Raw genomic sequence first — 19,916 nt, 5'->3', positions numbered from 1 at the left:
ATTTTAAATTGAAGATACAATTATCTTTTTAAATTTTTGAAAAAATAAAAAAATTAAAGATGATTATTTAAAAAAAATAAAATGAAAAAATAAAGATAAAATTATCTTTTTAATTTTTTTAAATTAAGAAAAAGATAAAAACCATGTTTTTTAAAAAATGAAAAATTAAAGATTTTTAAAGTTAAAGATAAATTATCTTTTTAATAAAAAATGTAAAGATAATGATCTTTAAAAAATAAAATGAAAACAATTAAAGATAAAATGATATTTTTAATTTTTTAAATTAAGAAAATAGATAAAAATAATCTTTTTAAAAAATTAAAAATTATTTTTTTTAAATTCAAGATAATTTAAAAAAATTAAAATTTAAAGATAAACATTATCTTTACATTTTTTAAATATTAATTTTTTTTAAAAAAATTAAAAAATAAAGATTTTATTTATTCATGTATTTATTTATTTGCGATTTCTTGGTCCAAGAAGAGGTGTCAGCTCATGGTGTCAGGCTGTAACTCCGGCTGTGAAGCCGCGCCCGGCGCAGCAGCTGACCCGAGGCGAGGATTGTCTCTGCTGACAAACCAGGCCAGTTCTGCGTTCCCAAAATGAGGGTGCGCTCGCGCAGGAGAGCATTCGGTTACCGATGGCGGGTGGAAATGTTCGCAGACATACGGTAATTCCGGTGGCCTCGCCCACCGTGGCACAGGCCTGTCGGGGGGGGGAGGGCGTGAGCCGGCGCTGCCAATCCGCGCGGGCCTCTGAGAGAGCCAATCGGCGGGCGGCTCTTATCTTCCATCCGCTTTGATGGACGGGAAAGGGGCGCGGCTCCTCCCTCCCCGCGCCCCTGCTGAACGGCCGGCCCGGGCACGCCCCCCGCCCAACGGCTGCCCGGCCCCGCCCCCTGCCCCCGCCCAACGGCCGCCGTGGCCCCGCCCCCTGCCCCCGCCCGCCTGTCAGTCGCGCGCCGCGCGTGGAGCGGCACCATGGCGGGGAGCGCGCGGCACGGTCGCAGCCGCTGCTGACGGCGCCGAGCCCCGCGGCGTGGGGCGACGTCCCGGCAGGCCGGGGCCGGGCCGGGGCCGGGCTCCATGCTGTGGCGCCGAGGGCCGCTGCGGAGTGACGGCGGCGGGGGCAGCCCGCGGCGGGGTGAGTGCCAGCGCGAGCGCGGCCCGGCCTCTCCCACCGCAACTCACTCCCACCGCGATCATGGACGGGGTCGGGCCTGGAGGAGGGTGACCAGAGAGGAAGGGGGGAAGCTGCCCAGCTCCGTGTCCCCGGGTGGGCGCGCGCGGGGGTCTCCGCCTGCTCCCTGGAGGTCCCCGGTGGCTTTCGCATGCGACGTTCGGGGCAGCGTGGGTTGAGCCCAGCTCTGTCGCCGTTTCCGCCTCTCCCCGCTCTCCGATAGGAGAGGAAACGAAATCCTCGACTGTGAAAAACCAACTAAAAAGCCTCCGTAAATCCTCCGAGGCCGCTGCATGCCGTTGTTACGTGCAGCGCCTGGCGCGGGCTGAGCGGGACCCTCCCGTGGAGGGTTTGTAACTTAAATAGATGAGAGCGAAGCCGCGAGAGAGGAAGCGGTGCTATCCCTGTCGTGCAGATGTGGGCGCAGGGGTTAGGGCTGTGAGGTGTAACGAGCTTTTTGTGTGGCAGACCCTGAAACCCGCGCGGAGCGACATCGGTGCGGACCTGTGCTTTCCGCCTGCTCGCGCGCTGGTGAGGCCGCATCGGGAGCGCTGTGTTCGGGTTTGGGCCCCCCCGCTATGGAAAGGAGGTGGACAAGTTGGAGAGAGCCCAGTGGAGGGCAATGAAAATGGTTGCGGGGCTGGGGGACAGGACTGGTGAGGAGAGGCTGACGGAGCTGGGCTGATTTAGTCTGCAGATGAGAAGACCGAGGGGGATTGATAGCAGCCTTCACCTCCCTGCAGGGGGGCTGCAAAGAGAACAGAGCTGGACTGGTCTCAGTGGGGGCAGATGACAGGACAAGGAGCAATGGGCTCAAGCTGCAGCAAGGAAAGTTGAGGTTGGATATTAGGACAGACTATCATATGGAGGGTAGTGAAACGCTGGAACAGGCTACCCAGAGAAGTGGTGGCGTCTCCATCCTTGAAGGTGTTTAAGACCCGGTTAGGACACAGCCTTGGCTGGGATGATGTAGTTGGGGCTGGTCCTGCTTGGAGCAGGGGGTTGGACTAGATGTCACCTCCTGAGCTCCCTTCCAGCCCTCATTTTCTATGATTCAGTGATTTCAGTAGGATTGAGGGTTACAATCGTAGAAAGGTGGAGCTGGGCAGGACCTCAGGAGGTCATGTACTCCAGCTCCATGCTCAAGGAAGGACCAGCCTTGTCTGAACTGTTCCAGGCAAACACTTATCTAACCTGCTGTTAAAAACTTCCAATAAAGAACATTTCACAATTTTTTCTCTAGGCAGTCTATTCCAATACCCACCTGTCCCCACAGTTAGACAGCTCTTCCTAATATCCAACCTACATTTCCCTTGTTGCCATTTAAAACTACCTATTACTGCTTGTCCTGTTCCCTGCAGTCTATCGCTGCTCGCTTCATAGCCACACTTCAGGTATTTGAAGACTGTTACCAAATCACTCCTCAATCTTCTCTTTTCCAGACCAAATAATCCCAGTTCTTCCAGCCTTTCCCTATAAGCAGTGATTCCTAGACCTCTGATCATGTGTGCTGTTTTCTGCTAGACTCTCAAACTTCTCCACCTCTTTCTTCATGTACAGTGTCCAAAACTGGGTGCAGTAGTCCAGGTGAGGCCTCACCAATGCTGAATAGTACAGAAGAATTGCTTCCCTGCCTTGCAAGCAATACTCCTGTTCAGTGATTTGCGGGATCATTGAAGAGCTGGGAACAGACGCTAGACCTCCGGTGCCCCAGGATTGTGTCACAAGCACACAACTGTCTTTGTGTTCATGTAAATCCCTTTTCCTTAAGGGAGGATTTGCAGTTTTAAGCAGGGGCCCGGGATGCGGTATGCTTGAGTCATCTTTCTTTTTCTGCCAGTAACTTTTCCTGAACTTCTAAACAAGTTACTTCACTTCTTTGTGCCTCCATTTCTCCATCTGTGAAATGGTGATGATATATCTGTGCAGCTTCCAAGGCTTGATGTTATGTAAACTAATACTCCAAGCTGAATGTGCTGTGGGGGTAAAAAGGGCTGTTAGCAAGTAAACCACAATTTTTAATGGAATCAAAGAAAAGTAGGGCTGGAAGGGACCTCCAGAAGTCATCTAGTCCAACCTGCTGCTCAAGGCAGGATCATCCCTATCTAGACCATCCCATATAAGTGCTTGTCTAACCTAATCTTAGAGCGATGCACAAACAACCCTGTTGTACAACCACAAGGCATGTTGCTCCGAAACACTAAGAACACCTTATCCTGGCACAAGTAAAGCTGGTGGATGAGGGCACTGTTGCAGGGGTTATGTGAACACACTCACATTCTAGAGTTCCAAGGAAGAGGGCCATTTTTATTTAATCCCTCCTTCTCCCCCAAACCTGCACTCTACATGCCGTCAGCCTTACTGACAGGTGAAGAGCTAAAATTTTCTTTTTCTCCTCCCTTCTTCTGGGCACTGCACACAAATACAATGCCTACATAGACAAAGCACGTGGTATAGGAACCAAGTGGCTACACAATATAGAACGCAGTGTCTGCACTTGATGATTAATATTTCTTTATTGTTGCATAGCTAAAAACTCCCAGTCCTGTGTGAAGTAAGTATGTCACTTGATGCAAGTAAAATCTAACTCCTGCAGCTTGAGGGTGAGAGCCTCAGGTTGTGTAAATCCACTGTGGTTCCCATCAGCATGGGAACTGTGCTGACTTATGCCAGTGCTGGATCTGTCCATTAGACCCACTTCCTGAGAGGTACACATTTCCCATGCGAGTCAGTGCAGCTGTGCTAATGCTCAACAGCTAAGGATTGGCCCCTCTCTTTTAAGCATTTTTTCTCTTCCCCTCCCCATTACAAAATGTAGAACAGGGAGGGTAGACACGTACAGATAAGATACCATGGCTGTACCGCTGTGCGTGCACACATGAGAACGCATGTGTTGAACGCCCTTACGGGATGAATCGAACTCTTAAAGCAAGATTCTTCTCTCCCGTACTTTGATGGAAAACCCTCAGTTAAATGAAGATCTGCTTTTTTCTGATCTGGGTTGTCATCAAGGATGGAAAATATGACAGGAAGGAAGGGAGTCTTTTTTTTTCTCTCGCTAAATATGGAGCAACATTAAAATCTGGGTATAGCAGATATCAGTGGGAAAAAGAATTCCAGGTCATTTAAGTCTGGTTTCTATTTTAATCAGATGGTTAGGTGGATGGGGATGTGGGTGTATAAGGCGGGGTAGGAGGGAGGGAATTTTGTTCATCCTGTCTGCTGTAAACTTGCTAGCCTGCAGTTTCATGCTGGGAGACGCTGATCCTGCTGGGGGCCTTCAGAGTTTAATTTGGTGCAGCTCATAGTGCTCTTGCAGCATCTAAATAATTCAGTTAAGTTAAAATTAACCACACTGTCTGCCTTTCCCCCTCTCAGCTGATGGGACAGCTTGCCGGGAGCATTCTGAATGCGTGAAATTGTTTTCTGTTTGGTCAGGGACTTCTAGAAGACAGCATACAATGGGAGAGGTGGTAGCATGGAGATCAGCTAGAACCTGCAGGGTGTTGCTGCTACAGAACAATACGACAGATGTAAAGCAATGTTGTGTCTCCCCCCATGCAGAGAGAAGCTTCTCTTCTAGCGTTTGTGTTTGTTAGCCAAAATATATTGATTTAAAGTGATAAACTGTAGATTAACTGGAGCTGTTGTGGCCCCAGCTCTGTGCAGGGGATAGAAGGGGATTAGGAATTAAAGCTGCATGGCCAACAACCATTCCCATCCTTCATTTTAACTGCTTCAGTATGCTGTTAGCTGCAAATGTGCCTGCTTTATTGGACTTTGGAACAGGTAAATGAACAGCCATTGTCATATGCTTTTTCCCATCTCCTAAGCAGACTTCCCAGTGTCACTTGCATGTCTTCTTTGCATGGAGAACTCAATTCTTTCTGTTGAGCATCGGACTTTTTATCTCTGTATGTCCCCCCATAGTGAATGGGATACCAGTGCATTGAGAGAAAGGATCACGTTTTTCGAGGGCTGAGGGGAGAAGGGACACAACAACCTCAAGGCTGGGGAATTAATTAGAGAATTGTGTGCTGGCCTCTTCCTCTTCCCTCTACCTGTCCTGGGGTACTGAAATTTGTCTGCAAGCCACTTCAGAAGGGGATGCATTTTTGGCCTTTGTGTACAAATGGTTCTGTAAGCATAGGGTGTATGTGCTTACAGGTGTATCCTCTTTATTTTTTTACTCTGCTGATATTTAATAACTATGTCCTCATCTTGGTATATGTGGCAGTGCTGTTTAGTAGGGATGCAATGCCTGCATGCATTGTGTGGAGTCTCAGGGCTGCTCATAGTACTTAAGATAAGAGGGCTAGGCGTTTTCACTTGTATCTCTGGAAGTGGGAGAGCTCAGAAAATGTGGTCACTGTGGCCAGATCCTGATCAAACTCAGAAGCCATTACTTTATGCTGGTATGTGTCCAGGATGGGTAAGCGGGACACTTCTCATAGAGTGACATGCATGTCAACCACTTAAGGGAGATGATGGGAGTGCACACAGCAACCTTTTCGTAGCTGTGTAAGGAGGGAAAGAGGATTGCCTGACAGCACCCCTTCTGCTTCCCACTGTTCCATAGTTTTGGATGTGCTGCGAATGCTGGCGCCTGGGATCTTGTTGGGAGGCCCAAGGTGGTAGTTGGTGTTTGTAGACATTAAACAAAGTGCTATCAAGCCAGCAGGAGCTGTGGGAGTCCCTTGAGGTAGGTATTTTTTCCTTCCCCATGACTGCTGTCTTGGCTTTGTCTTTATTATCTTGTTTTTAGACTACAAATTCATGTCTCTGCATTCTCTAAAATAGAAACCACTCATAACTATGATGTTTAGTGTGCTGGTCCAGGGGATAACCTACTGGGGAGAGCTCCTCTAATCCCTTCCAACTCAAGCCAAATACCTACATCCTCTCCAAACTACGTGCTCAAAGGTCCAAGTAGATGGGCCTTGCATCGTACTTGGAAGAGCAGCAAACCCTGTTTCTGGTGAACCAGGTTAAATGGCTTATTTTGGCGTAATAATAGACTGCTTCAGGTTGGGTGCACATTTTGATGAAAGACTGTGGCATAAGTAATCATTGCTCAAGCTTCAGTGCTGCAGCATAATGTTGACTATGAGGACTGGTCCGTGTGGTAAGTCCAGCTCTCTGAATTTCAATCTGTCCAGCTGTGTAATGACAACTTGTGATCACAGATGATTGTGGCACACCCTTTTTCCATTTAGCACATTTCATCAGAAGGTAGGTAGGGCAGAGGAGCACCTTGGAGGCTAACTGGTTGCAGGGAATATTAAATCCAGCTTCCCCAAACTTTTTACACTACCCAGGATTCAAACGTGTCACGTGTATGAGGCAGGGGAGGGCCAATTTACAGGTGAGCAGGTGGCATGCAACCACTGTCTCCGGTGTCTGAGGTGCCTCCCTGCCCTGCTTGCTGTCTGACTTCACACTAACACAGCTAACTGTAAAATATTTGAATGTGCGCAGGGGAAATTAAGCCTAACTTTTGTTTGTTGAACTGTCAATGGCAATTAATTTGTAATGTTACTTGATGTTTAAAATTTACTCAGTGCTGGCCAGCATGGTAGCACTTACCCACACTTGTGGCTTGAATCACCTTATTTTATGGCTGCGTCTGGATGAACACAACATTAACGATTCCTCTGCACATTTAATCAGTACTGAAGTAAATTATTGAATCTTGCTTCCCCAAATTCCCCTTGCAGTTTCACTTGGGTGTGATAGCTGCAGTTCCTGTTAAGCTGTTGTACTGGGGTAGCACTCTTTGGCACTGTTCATCTTTGCAGGATAGACTATTATGGAGAAATGCTTAAATTAAATCAAAAGTTGTAGGCCGGATACAGGACTCACTTGGTGACGTTCTGTGGCCTGTTCTGTCGGAACAAGGTCAGTCTTAATGATCATAATGGTCCCTTGTGGTCTCAAACTATGAGTGAGCTTTTCTTTAGACTAAAAAGAAGCCCTACCTATTCCTTTTGCTGAGTAAACCTTCCATATGTAAGTACCAGACTGTCTCTTGAAGTCTGCAGACAGGCAGAAACAATAGGACTAAGAGGTAGGAAATGCCCATGTTAATAGTAGTGGGCTGACTCATCAGAGTGCTATTAACTACTGTGCTAGGTCACTAGACTTTCTTTTTTTTTTTTTAACTAAAAATGCAAACTACATAGTATGCTGTGTTTAGTGGAAACACCTCACTCGTCTGGTAGGATTGTAGCCAAGCTGTTCTGTGCTCTTGTCTTTAACTGCAGTTGGAACATGATTTGCTACCTAGAGCTGCTTTTCAGGGACCAATGCAGGACTGTGTCTCTGCGTTTCTGATTGGAGGGCACGTGGGGGGAAACACTATACATACATGTCTAAACATCAGCAGTTACACTAGAAGGGATTAATATTTAATATACAGAATAAAACCCTTGTGCTTAATCACTAGATGAAGGGATCAGAGAGTCCCTGGTAACTGTCTGTTACAGGGTTTCTTGTACCTTCTTCGGAGCTGGACCTGGACAAGACATCTGCGTACAGGTCTGATCTTGTATTACAGTCCCTCTGTCCCTAAACTTTAGGTGAAAGATACTATATAGATACAAGATGTTACAACCTGTAAAGAAAACTCGGGAGTGGACCTGTAGGTAGCTATAAAGCATCACTGCTGGGTGTTGTTTAGCAAGGCCTACAGGCTTTTCTGGTCTCCTGTGGCTGTATGAGCTCAATTTTGAATTTCTAAGGGGCTTGCAACACACTTGTCTCTTCCACGATACCAAGCTGGGGAAGTGCTGCTTTTGTGCATTGCAAATATGGGTTTCAAAGGCCTGTTATAAAAAAAACCAACCCATAGTTTGTCATATTGAGACTATTTGATGATTTGTATCTCTGGATATACTGCTCTGTGCAGTATGTCAGAGCCTCTGTATCGTTCCAATTCTTAGCTTTAACCAATACACTTTTTTTAAGCTAAGTGGGGTTGAATTTGTTAAGTGTATCAGGTAGGGGAAGAGGCCAATTTATAAGCCAGTGGGCGGCTTGCAGTCTAATAGTAATGAACTAGGTGCGTAGCAGAGGGAAAGTTTCTCACTGTTAGATCTTGTCTGGTTGATGCATTCCAAGGACCAAAAAGAAGCTGGTTTGGATTATTTTTCAGAGGCTCCAAGCACAGAGGGAGTCAGAAGTCCTCTTAATATCTCCCCCTTAAAAGCTACATCCTCAAATATGCATTTGGGATACTATTTTAGAAGAAAGAGTTTGGATCCAATGGGACTGTGCAACCCTAGGAAGAAATTAAGGGAGGAAACTTGGTTAAGAAACTTTGTCCCCCTTCTATTTTGATATACTGAACTGTTTGTGCTTTGCTAACAAAGTAAATGTGGATGGTCTGAGCTGTTTTCTAGTCACTTTGTGAGCCCAACTGTTGAAGGGGTGAATCTAGTCACCAGCTGCTTGTGCCAGGCAGCAGGGGTTAGAGGCAGCAGGGGTTAGAGGCTGCAGGGTCCAGCGCTCACTAGAATTCATAACATCCCGGTTCGGTGCCTGCACTCCCTGTGAGGTGCACACAGAACTAGGCATCTCAAGCAGATCTCTACTGCAGTACGAAGGTATGTCACTGCTTTCAGCACCCAAGCTAGCTATGTTGCCATGGCGATACAGAACTCAATGCGGGCTGTAAAACTGGTCCCCAGGACTTGAGCGGCTGGCCCACTCTGAGCTGCTGTCGCTACGTTGCTGTCAATAGTCAAACTAGCTAGTTTAAAATGGGCCTTCACAAGAAGGCAGCTGGGTCTGGGGATGTACTGTATTACCACATTTCATACCATCACGTCCTTGTTTTATGTGAGCTAATGACATTTCTAAAATGCAGCCAGGCTGCTTAGAGGTCCATTGAGTGCTGTAGTCTTTGGTGATGAATAGAAACCAAGTGACTTCCGAACCAGAATGATACAGGTGCTTGAGGAAGAGGATGAAATTAAGCTGGTACTTCTAGATGTTTTCCTGAAATGACTTCTCTTGACACTTTTCTACGTGGGGTTGGCCCACTGGCAGTGACTGGTGTTGCAGACCTGGCATCACAGCAGCACTCGTGGAACCGGGGGAGGTTAAAGGTCAATCCTAGGAACTGGTGTGGAGTTCACAAGTGAGTGGGGATGGATTCATCTCAGTGTGGCAAGGCACACTGCTTATGGATGTCTAGAAGCTTGGCTTTCCCACGCAGCCCCTTGTGGGAAGATTAACTACTGGGGATCTCTTACAGGAATGGTTTGCTTGTGTCATAATTGTTTCAGAGTTTCAGAGTTGGTAGGGTCGGAAGGGACCTGAGCAGATCGTCAAGTCTGACCTCCTGCCCTGGACAGGTGTCTAAAGCTGCTGTTTCCCTTTGGTCACAAAGATGGATGGGGCATTCAAGTGTATTAATGGGAGCCCTAGCCATGCAAACCCACTCTGTATTTGAATAATTGATGTGGCCAATGTGCCTTTTTTCCTCAGCCTGGCCTTAAAGTTCAGCACAGAAAGAGGTATTTCTATGTTGACATGATGCTGCAGGTTCTAGCTAATTCATTGATCTTAATATGGGGTTCATCAGTATTAATATGGGGTGTGTGATGCCCTCTAGAAACTGGCCTGTTTACGTGATTAGAAATAATTCTCACTCTAGTGGACATGGCGTTTGTTACAATTGCTTTTTTTTTTATTCAGGGAGACCCAGTTTACCCTGTGATTCCTTGATTTTATGAACTGTTTGGGCACTTAAATAGGAGCAATAGCTCTTTTAAGTATGACAGTGGGATATGCACGTGGAAGATGGAAAGGTAGATGGATGGGCCTGAAGTCAGTGAGCAATATCTGTCTTGCATTATTGTGCAGAAACACAGCAAGTGACTATCCTGTAAGGGGGAAAGCCTATAGAGTAGGAGGCAGCAGGAGGTGAGAAGACCTGGTGAATACCTGAACAGTTATTAAAGAGGAGGCTTCTGAAATATGACAACACATGAAATGTGCAGGAATAGTCAGTGATGTGTTAGCTCCTACTTTGAGAACAGAGGCCAATTGTGAACAATGCATGTGTTCTTGCTTAAGGCTCTCACTGTAATTACTGCATACAGCTTAATATGTGTGAATCTTGACTGTGAAGGTATCACAAATTGTCCAAGACTCAATGTCATGAATTTTAAGACGTTTTCAAGAACTTCTTGAATACCTATTACATTAACTGGAACATTAAGCAGTAAAACTTGGGGAATGTATTACCAGTGCCAAGCTAAAACCTAAAGCACTGCTATTTACAGATAAGTATTTGATCTCTCATGGAAGTGAGTGGAAGTCAAATGTTCTCTGCAGGAGGTGGTGTAGGACTGCAGGTCAAGTAAGGGAATAAGGGATCTAAGAGTCCGTTGCATGGAACATCTAACAGGACCTATTTCTTGGAGTAGCAATGAAGTGGGGCTTGCTATATTGTGGAGGCTCCTGTAAATTGGTGTAGACTAGTAGTTCTCAGACTCTTTTTTTTGCGCGCCACTTGAAAATTGCTGAGGATCTCAGTGGACCACTTAATCTCCATCATCAGAAAAAATAAATCAAATGCAGGGCCAAGTACAGATATACTCGATTGTTCTGCGACCTTTCTGCAGACCATCTGAATGGAGCTCGCGGACCAGTGGTCATCCACGGACCACAGTTTGAGACCATAAATGGAAAGCCACCACGTTCTTCAGCAGAGTGGTTTGCCTCACCTAGCAGCTGTGTCTGTGAAGTCCTAGCAATCCCCTTCTTGATCACCCTTTGGAAAAGTTCTCTTAATCGATTGATGTAGATACAAGCATTCCACTTTTGTTTCCCCCCCCGCCTTCTCCCCTTCCTCTGTGTATTGGCCAAGAGTGGCTAGCATCCCCTCTGTGGTTGCTACTATGTCAGGCATTGTAAGAAAGAAGGGACAGGGATGAACAAACAACTGCTTGTTTTTCTAAATTTTCATTTTGGGGTTTGGGAGTTCTTCCCAGGCTTTGAGCTGGGTGATGGTAAGTAACTTTTCACATACTTTCCCTATACATCTAGGACAGTTATGCTTATGTAATGGCTGAGATGAGTTGGGAATGGTGATAGCGGCAGCCGTGAGAAAGAGTTAATAAATGTCTGGGCAATAGGCAGGCTGCCTAGAGGGTGGATAGCCAAAATAGAGGCAGCAGTTCAATGTGCATATGTCATGGGATGACAGCTAGAGGGGTGGCAGCAGAGGCAAGCTAGTAATGCGCGTGCCCCTCCACAGGCCGTCTGTTCTTTCACAGATGTTACCTTGAGGCATGGTTTCAAAAGGCGGCAAATGATTGTTCAGAGCGGCAGCATGCAAGCAGGGAAAACATGCTTCACTGCTATCTGCCAGAGTCAAGTGTCCAGAAATGGTATAGGGATGGAAGGGAATTGCAAGCTATGTTGGCGGTGCCCAGAGACTGGCAGTGCTGTGGAATCGCCATGCTAAAACAGAGCACACTTTGGCCTGCGTTGTTCTTGGCACCTGTGGACCAGACCAGCATAAAATGCACTACAGAATAAATGGGATCTTCAGTAACTTTAAAAGGGATGGAAGGCAAATGCCTTTAATTTTTTGGTTTTGTAACATGAGATGGATGATAACTCGTGATGCTTCCAGTTGGCTCAAATCTCATTAAATGAAGTTGAACCCAAATAATGATTTTGATTTTATCTTTTTTATATCTGCTGCTGCAATAAAAGTACCTTTCATTCAATAAGTCTTACTGTGGTGCTTTCCTCTTGACTGTGTGAGGCTCTGGTTGGGCAGAGGGGAAGAAGGGGGCAGGAGCTAAGATCTGGCAAGCTGAAGCAGAGGTGGTATATTTGCCTGGTGGGGCAAGGGGAAAGGGTCACCGAGTTCATCTGTTCTTGTTCGTATGGCTACCCCTTTAGCAGTTAACAGTGAGTACCGTTGGAGTACTCCAGAACTAAGTTTAAAACTATTAGTGCAGCTAACACATTATCCAGTATCTGCTGGGAGTACTTTGCTTTTTGCCTTGGACCTTCAGGAGCATTCATGGGTCTCTGGGACTGTATGTGCTCAACAGGCCAGAAAGGTGTCAGATTAAGAAGCCATGTCAGTCAGGAGATTTGGTGTCACCAGTGGGTTTGTGGGTGGGTGGGGGGGATGGGAGGATCTCTGATGAATATATGGCCAAAAGCAGGGCAGAGTGGCAGCTCAGAGACTAATTCAGAGGCATAAGTTTGCGTAAGCATCTGTTTTCTGTGTTAGATGCAGTGACCTGCAGGCACAGCCAGTTCCTCACACTTGCTGTAGGACCTGTGATCTCCTGAAGAGGCCCTGTTCCTGTCCTCCACACTCATCCATCCAGCTGGAGCTCCTTTCTTTTCTGGGGATCCAGGCTGCTAACCCAATTGCTCTCTTCATTCATTTGTTCAGGTAGCTATTATCTCAGGATTTGTGGAAGGCAGGGGGGGAGATTCTACCAGACTGGAGGGGGCAAAAGTAATGTCCATTTTCAAAAGGGAGGAGTTATGTAATTACAGTCTAGTCCATCTCATTTTAATATCTGGTAAAGTGCTGAACAAAGTAATTTGTTTGTGGCCAGATACTGTTCCACCTTTAGATGCCAAAGTGTGATCCTGTTCTACCCTGCACAAGTCCCCCAAAACTGTTAATACAAAAAGTGGGTGGATCTTTCTTTGTTGCTTTTGTGTCCTTAGCCTTAAGGAGTGGATAAAAGTACATTGAAAGTTAATGGCTTTTCAGGGACTGGAGTTGGATGGAAAAATATTGACGTGGCACTTAAACATCTACCAACCAGGTTAGGATCTGGCCTTCAGTCTGTAAGCACCTGAAGGATAAGGTTGATTAGTAAATGCTGACATAGATTTGTCAAGAACAGATTGTATCAAATAAATCTAATTTCCACCTTTTGACTAGATAACTGGCCAAGTGGATAAAGGGAAGGTGCTGGATTTGATGTGTCCTGCCTTAAGTAAGGCTTTTGACAATCTCCCATCAGAAATATCCCTAAGCAAACTGAAAATAAAATAGATGCAGAATTGCTTGAAAAAATATTCAAAGAGTAGTCATGGTTCTTTGCTAATCTGGAAGTGTATTTCCAGGGAGTCCAAATGGGGGCGTGTCCTATGTTTGGTCCCTTGTCCTCTACTCCATAATTTAAGTCATTAGGGAGACTCCTTGTAAAATGTTTGCTGATACTGTAGGCAGGAGAGATGCAAGCACTTCAGATGGCTGCCTTGGCATTCAAAATGATCTTGAGAAATTGGAGATACAGCCTGAAATCAATAAAATTAAATTTGGTAGAGGGTAATACCAAGTGGAGTATTTCATAAGGAAAAATCAGATACCAAGTGGTGAATATTAAATATGCTCTAAGCACCGGTACTGGACGAAAGCTAAGGAGCATCCTAGACCACAGACTTGATAGTTGTCAATAATGTAGTGCTGTTGCAAGAACAAAAAATGGCATTCTGAAATGTATTTAAGTGTTGTGTGAAAAACAGGAGATGATTATACAGTACAGGTGCAGCTCAGTTGGAGTACTATGCCCAGTTTTGAGCACTGTACTTCAAGGAAGATTGGAGAGCAACAAGAACGAGTAGTTTTCCACACAGTTCCTATTTTGCGAAATTTGAAGAAATTGGGCTTGTATATTTTCTAGGAAAAAAAAGGCTGAGGGGTGGTACAAGTCCTCAACAAATATAAGATTGTTATACAGAACATGATGATCATTTGTTTGTCATAAACAGTGTTGAAGACTGCAGATCAGAGCTGAAGTATAACATGTAGCTTCATTGCAAAGTCCACTAGGCACATGAACCCCATTCCTGCAGCTGGATTCACTTTGGAAGCCTCCATGGCCAGTGTTGTACCCAATCTCTGCTTTGCTCTAGAAACCAGTCCACTGCAAAACCATGTGCTGTACATATAGGTCACAGTACTAGCAATCTGTCTAGTAAATAGTAGAATACAGTAAAAGGAATATCTAATACCACAGTTTCAAATCTAGCAATCGCCCTATCACTGCTACACCCAGGTAGATATGAATGTCCTTTTTCATAATGAGGAATGACTTCTGAAATGGTAGTCTGCTGGTAAAGTGGCCAGATTTAGAGTGCAGGTGCATAGTTTTAGCCCAAAACACAAAACGTGCAATAAGAAATGAGACTTCTGCATACACAATACAAACATACGGATTAGAGACTCCATTTTGCTGGTTATTGAAACGCCCCTAGCAAGGCAGTCCCTGCTCTGAAGATATTGCAGCATAAATAAGGTGGGGAGGAGGGGGGAGTATGCAACATGGAGGTAAAGTGATGCTGGGCCAAAGTGGTTTGGGTCTGTGTGTGACTTCGTGTGCATTTTAGGTTTTTCATCTTCTTGTATTGCAGATGTTAGGTTGGGTAAGGGGCCAGCACAGAAGAGGCGTGGAAAGATGAAAGAAAGCGTGAAAGGGCACTGAATGTGATGAGTTAGAGCAGGGGTGCTCACCATCCAGCCTGTAGAGCCTTGGCATCCAGCACACGGGACTCCCCACAGATCCAGAAATTTGGTGGCAGGGGAGCCATGGCAGTTAGTACTGCTACCCTTCCTCACTGCCAAATTCCCACACCCCAAGCCTCCTAGTGGGTTGCAACCAGGCCATGCCCCCTTCCCTCTGTGGGTCTGGGCCACGCTCCCTTCCCCCAGTGGGTTGTGGCTATGTCAAGCCCCCTTTCCCTCCCTGCCCGCCCCCCCTGGGGCCAGGTCAAGCCCTCCTCAATGAGGCCAGGTTGGTACTGTGCTGCATCCCCTTTCCCCTGCAGGATTGGGCCATGCCCCTTCCCCTGCCCCTCTTCCCATGGGGTTGGGCCAGTCCCCCTTCCTCCCCTCCTCCTGGTGGGGCCAGGTCAAGCCCCCCTCCCCACATAAGACCCCATTAGGTCCAGGCTGCCCTCAGGCCCCCTCCAATCAGCCGGATGGGGCCCCACCACACCCTGCCCGGGATTAGATCAGGACCACCAGTTGGTTCTGGCCTGTGGACAGACTGGGCACTGCCCATCTGGCCTTCCAGGCAGCAAGGTGGTGCATCACCGAGGGGAATGACCTTGAAACAAATTGCCAATCGGTAATCTGAAAATACCAAGGGTTAACATTCAAAGTCAGCTTGAGATTTCTAATGCCCAAAAGAAGGACAGTGGAGTTGACTGAACCACCTCTGGCAACAGCTGCCGCTGGGAGCCTTGACTCTGTGCCTCCCTTCGAAGCAAACGTGGTGGGATAGTTGGCATCCTAGGGCTGGTCCCTTGAGCATGTGTTGGCTTAGAAACTGAGAAGTAGCATATGAAACCCAGTAGAGGTACTGCCCTGTTGCAGGAATGGATGGGAGGACAAGGAGGCTTAATTTGCTTCCGGCTCTTACCAGGAATATTTTGCGATCCAAGAGCAGTGGATATGGGCTAGAGTAGAAGAACCAGGCAAAGACACGGGCAGGGAACAAAGCTTTGCTAATCAGTATAATTCTTGCGGTGTAACTGGAGAGAGAGGTCAGAAGGAAATGGCATCGGTGGTGGAAAGAACTATGTTTAGGGCATGTCCATGCCGCTTCTGCCTGTGCGAGGGAAAACATGTCCCCGACACTTTTGCTTCCACAGCCCACCTCCCAAATGCCAAATCAAGGTAATGTAGCTGCTGTTAGTGTTTGCTAATAAACATGCCTGAGAGCAGTATGCTTATTAGCAGCCGTCTGTCTGCTTTGGGATAGAGGAAGGTAGTAACTACCTCACTTTTTTTCCCTTTTTTAGCACTTGTTGCAATGCAGAGCAGGAGCAAATGGACAATGTACATCTTGATGACTGAGCTGGGTTCGGAGGTGGTCTTGACCTGCTCCTAAGTTCTTTCCATTTCACAGTCAAAGGCCATTATCTTCAGGCTTTCTGCATTTGTTTCTGTGTCACTTAGTGACACTTAAAGTGAAGCTGGCAATAAGAGTTACTTGGAAACATGCTAGCAGCGCAGCGTGGACCTTTCTCTATCACCACTTGGGGCTGGTCCGTTTTTCTACTTTCTTTGAGATCTGTAGTCATGCAGCTGCTGGGCTGGTGGAAATCATTGCGTGGTTAAGCTGTTTGTGTGTGAAAGTGGATGTGCAGAAGCGATCTCATGACTTCAGGTTTGTCAACAGGGCTCTGTCATCACTTCTGTTACACACAGGCAGCCATCACAGTCCCTGTGCTGTGCCTTGGCCAGTATACTGTCCTTTTCTTCCCTCTCCCACTCTGATTGTGGTGTTAAGTCTTACTCCCAGGCCATTTGAAGCTATTCACGGATTATTTACTTGTGGGTAGTGTGTACTGTGGGTGTATAGGTCCAATACTATGTAGTCCCTAGCTTGACTGCAGCCTCTTGGCACCTGCTAAATACTGCAGAAAGCAGAGAGAATGGCTCGGGAGGTCAAGATTCAAGCGTGTAAGGGTCCTGAGCTAGTGCCCACTGGAATCAGTGGGAATCCTTGTAATGACTTGCACAGCAAATCTGTGTGCATGATACAAGATTGCAGTAGTAGGGCACACATGTGAGGTACATATTTAAATACCAACTGAAGCACTGGAAGTGAGACGCTTCCTCCACTGGTAGCTTTGGGAGACAGCTGTGGTAGGCTATGGCTCATATTCCAACCTTTTGAGCAGCTTCAAATAGCAACTAATTGTGTGCATGTGAGACTCCCTTCAGCACCTCCCATCAATGTCATAAATATTTGCTTTTCCACTGTTCCCACCCTTGGAGATGGGAATCCCTCCCCAATCACCAAAGGAACATCCTGTTTGGATGCACAAAACAGGTAATGTTTGTACCATCTGCCAGTGGTAGCATTCAGGTACAATATATCATGACTTCTCTGGACTGGTAGCAGGATTCCTTATGCACTGCAGTAGGAATGGGGAGATTACCATCTTCGCCATGCACTTGCTGACTGCTCTTTTTATTTTTATTACAGTAACAGATTGGGACCCCATTGTGCTAGGCACTGTACAAATGCCTACTGAGAGGTGGTGACTGCCCAAAAGAGCTTATCGGTGTAGACCAGCCCAATAAAGGGTGGGAAGGGAAATGGAAACTGAGAAAGGGGAAGGGACTTGTCCAAGGTCACATAATACGTCAGTGGGAGGATCAGTTGGTACTTGGGTCTTGTGAGTCCTAGTCTGGTCTCCAGTCCACTGCTTTTAACACCACTTCCATGCATTTGGAGACCAAGCAATTTCAGAGCCTTTTGGTTTGTGTTTTCATTAAAGACTTCTAAAAGATATTAAGATTTTTCTTTAAGGCCACCACATTTGGGTGGGGAATGACAAAAGTATGTGGCTGTACAAGTGGAAGAATGTTTAAAAAAAAAAAAAAAAAGACTTTTTTTTTCCAACAAATAAAACTTTTGGGCCAAGATGTAAAAAAGGGGGTTTTGTTACTCTGCGCCCCCCTCCTTTTTTTTTTTGCTATGTTCTGCAGTGTTTGTGGTGTGTGCAGAATGTCTTATGGTCTCTGGCCAGATACCGTGCTTCTCTCACCTGTTTGACACAAGCCCTGTCTTTTGTCCTGCGCTAGACCAGGGGGTCATGGTTCATTACTAGCCCTGCTGGGTGCTCTGATCCTGGTGTAGGTAATAATATCTGTACTTGTTTGGATAACTGGCATAACTTGCCTGTGGCTTCACCACATGTGAATGATAAAACCTGCATACCTCATCAACAGTGTCTCATTTAAGGGTCTCAAGCTTAAACAAGTTTAAAGTAGTAAGAAGTAAGAGTTTAAACAAGCTTAAACTCTTACTTCTACACCTAAGTGTCCTGAATATTTAATTATTTTTAGGTGTTTTTGACCACTTCAAATATAGTTTATCAGAGCAGCCAGGAATTCCTAACATTTGAAAATTGGGGTATCTTTTATTAAGTGTCAAACAATAGACTTAAGGCCTGAACATGGATATATATATGCATGCAATTTAGAATATCACTGTGGCCAAAATACGCAGTTAGTCTCTGGTCTCAAGAGAGGGGCTTTATTTTGTCCTTGTCCCTGCTATTGTCAGATCTCTGTGTACAGGACTGTTCTTGGCAGCCTCTGTCTGCACTCTCCTAAATCCTGCAGTTTACTCTCTGTTTTCAAAAATACATTCATGCATTATGTCTAGGGGGCTGAAGATGAATAATAAATTGGAAAGTGTGGATAATCCTCAAGCTTTTCTCCCAAGAGGAGAATTTAGCCTCTTTAGCTGAATACAGCAAGATATGGTTAATCCTAGTCAGCCTGCCGAACTTTCCATTTTCCTTCAGAAGGGGTGGTGGTTTAGGAGAAATAGTTATAATTAATAAATCAGTGGAACAGACTTTATCATATATGCAGCTGGCTATCAGGATAGACTGAATAGTGGATTAGATGGTTCTGATTATTTTTAAGGGTACCTAGGAGTGTGTTGGAGAGAGAAGCAGCAAGCAAGGCTGCATCATTTGTTCTAGTGTCTCTGTACCTGCATAAACAGATTGGTACTGTTTTGGGTGTTTTTTGTTCTCTAAGCTGGCTTCCAAGATCATTTCTTTTGGGGCCGAGTGTAGGAATTGATAAGGGCCTTGTAGAAAGAACCTCTCATTTAAACTTGCATGTCTCTATGGACTTAAAAGATTTAGCGAAGTCTTGCCATAAAATTAATATTTTTAATTTCTGTCTTCATTTATAATTGTGAACTTGTGCAAACTTTGTATGTAGTGAATGGGAGGTAGAATGATATGGGCCTGGTTCATGAGGGGATGGGTGTTATTTTGTATATGAGTGGTACTAAAAGGGTTCAACTACACTGAGCTTCCGGTGGTGGTATTATGCACCAAGCAGAGATGGAGGGACGGTGGATGCCTTGAGGAGCCTACAAGAAAAATAGACAAGGTAGATGACGGGAGCATTTGCCCCTTTTTAAATGTGCAAAGCTGAGGCACAGAACTGAAATGGCATATAAAGGAAAGGTGGTGAAACTGTGGAGGGAATGCAGACCTCTTGAGTCTGCATGCAGTGTCCTTACCAAAAAGCTCTCTCTTCCTCCCCGCCAACATGGGACCAGTAGTTTGGAGGCTCAGAGTAAAATACAGGTGGATGCTATAGACTTTTGTTGTTTTGGTGCTCTCCATCGTTATCTCGTCAGGCGTGATGAACTCCTGCACACCGCATCCTGCTACAGGTATGCAATACACGTCTTCAAAAAATAACGGGGAATCCTATCACTCTTCCAGAGAAGTCAGCATGCTTGAGGTCTCTTACAGTTTGAGCATGGCCCTAAAAATATGTATTATTTGTAATCCTGCTAGCCTTAAGTCTACTGGTGAGAGAACTGTTCTACCACCAAATTGTAGATCTCTAATGCAGGACTGCTCTTCAGAAAATATTCCATAGTGTTGCTCAAAGCCAAATGTTTCAACTGACGGAGCATTCACAGCTTGCTTTTCTTGGGAAGCCAGTCTCAAAGCTGATAATTAGAATACCATGGGAATTTGAGCCAATGAAGTAATGTAAGTAATGAAGTACTAAGTGCTGCTTTGCTTTAAAGAGATGTGCTTTAGGCTGAATCATGTGCTGTGTTTCAGGGCAGGAGAAGGAAGGGAGCATAGGGAAGCCTCTGTCCTAGTCCCCCTTTTGCTATCACAGTAGCAGGACAGAATCTGTATACAGTAAGCAACTGAGGATCCTAGCAGGTGGCCTG

At 45.7% G+C, this 19,916-nt stretch overlaps 1 protein-coding gene across 4 annotated transcripts in view; it reads left to right on the top strand.

The window, feature by feature from the left end:
* The first annotated feature begins 825 nt into the window (after positions 1 to 825).
* PTPRA (protein tyrosine phosphatase receptor type A) overlaps positions 826 to 19,916 on the top strand; it is a 197,588-nt gene continuing 178,497 nt past the window's right edge. For 3 of the 4 annotated variants that reach the window (XM_019495652.2, XM_059721432.1, XM_059721431.1), the window contains exon 1: positions 1,002 to 1,143. The gene's annotated coding sequence lies outside the window, so the exon portion shown is untranslated. Of the gene's footprint in view, positions 1,144 to 19,916 lie in introns of all 4 variants that reach the window. The other variant, XM_014597121.3, reaches the window with a different exon arrangement.

The sequence above is a fragment of the Alligator mississippiensis genome, chromosome 2 (assembly GCF_030867095.1).
Source record: "Alligator mississippiensis isolate rAllMis1 chromosome 2, rAllMis1, whole genome shotgun sequence".
NCBI lineage: Eukaryota > Metazoa > Chordata > Crocodylia > Alligatoridae > Alligator > Alligator mississippiensis.
The sequence above is the reverse complement of the archived record's forward strand: the minus strand, read 5'-3'. Positions and strand labels throughout refer to the sequence as shown.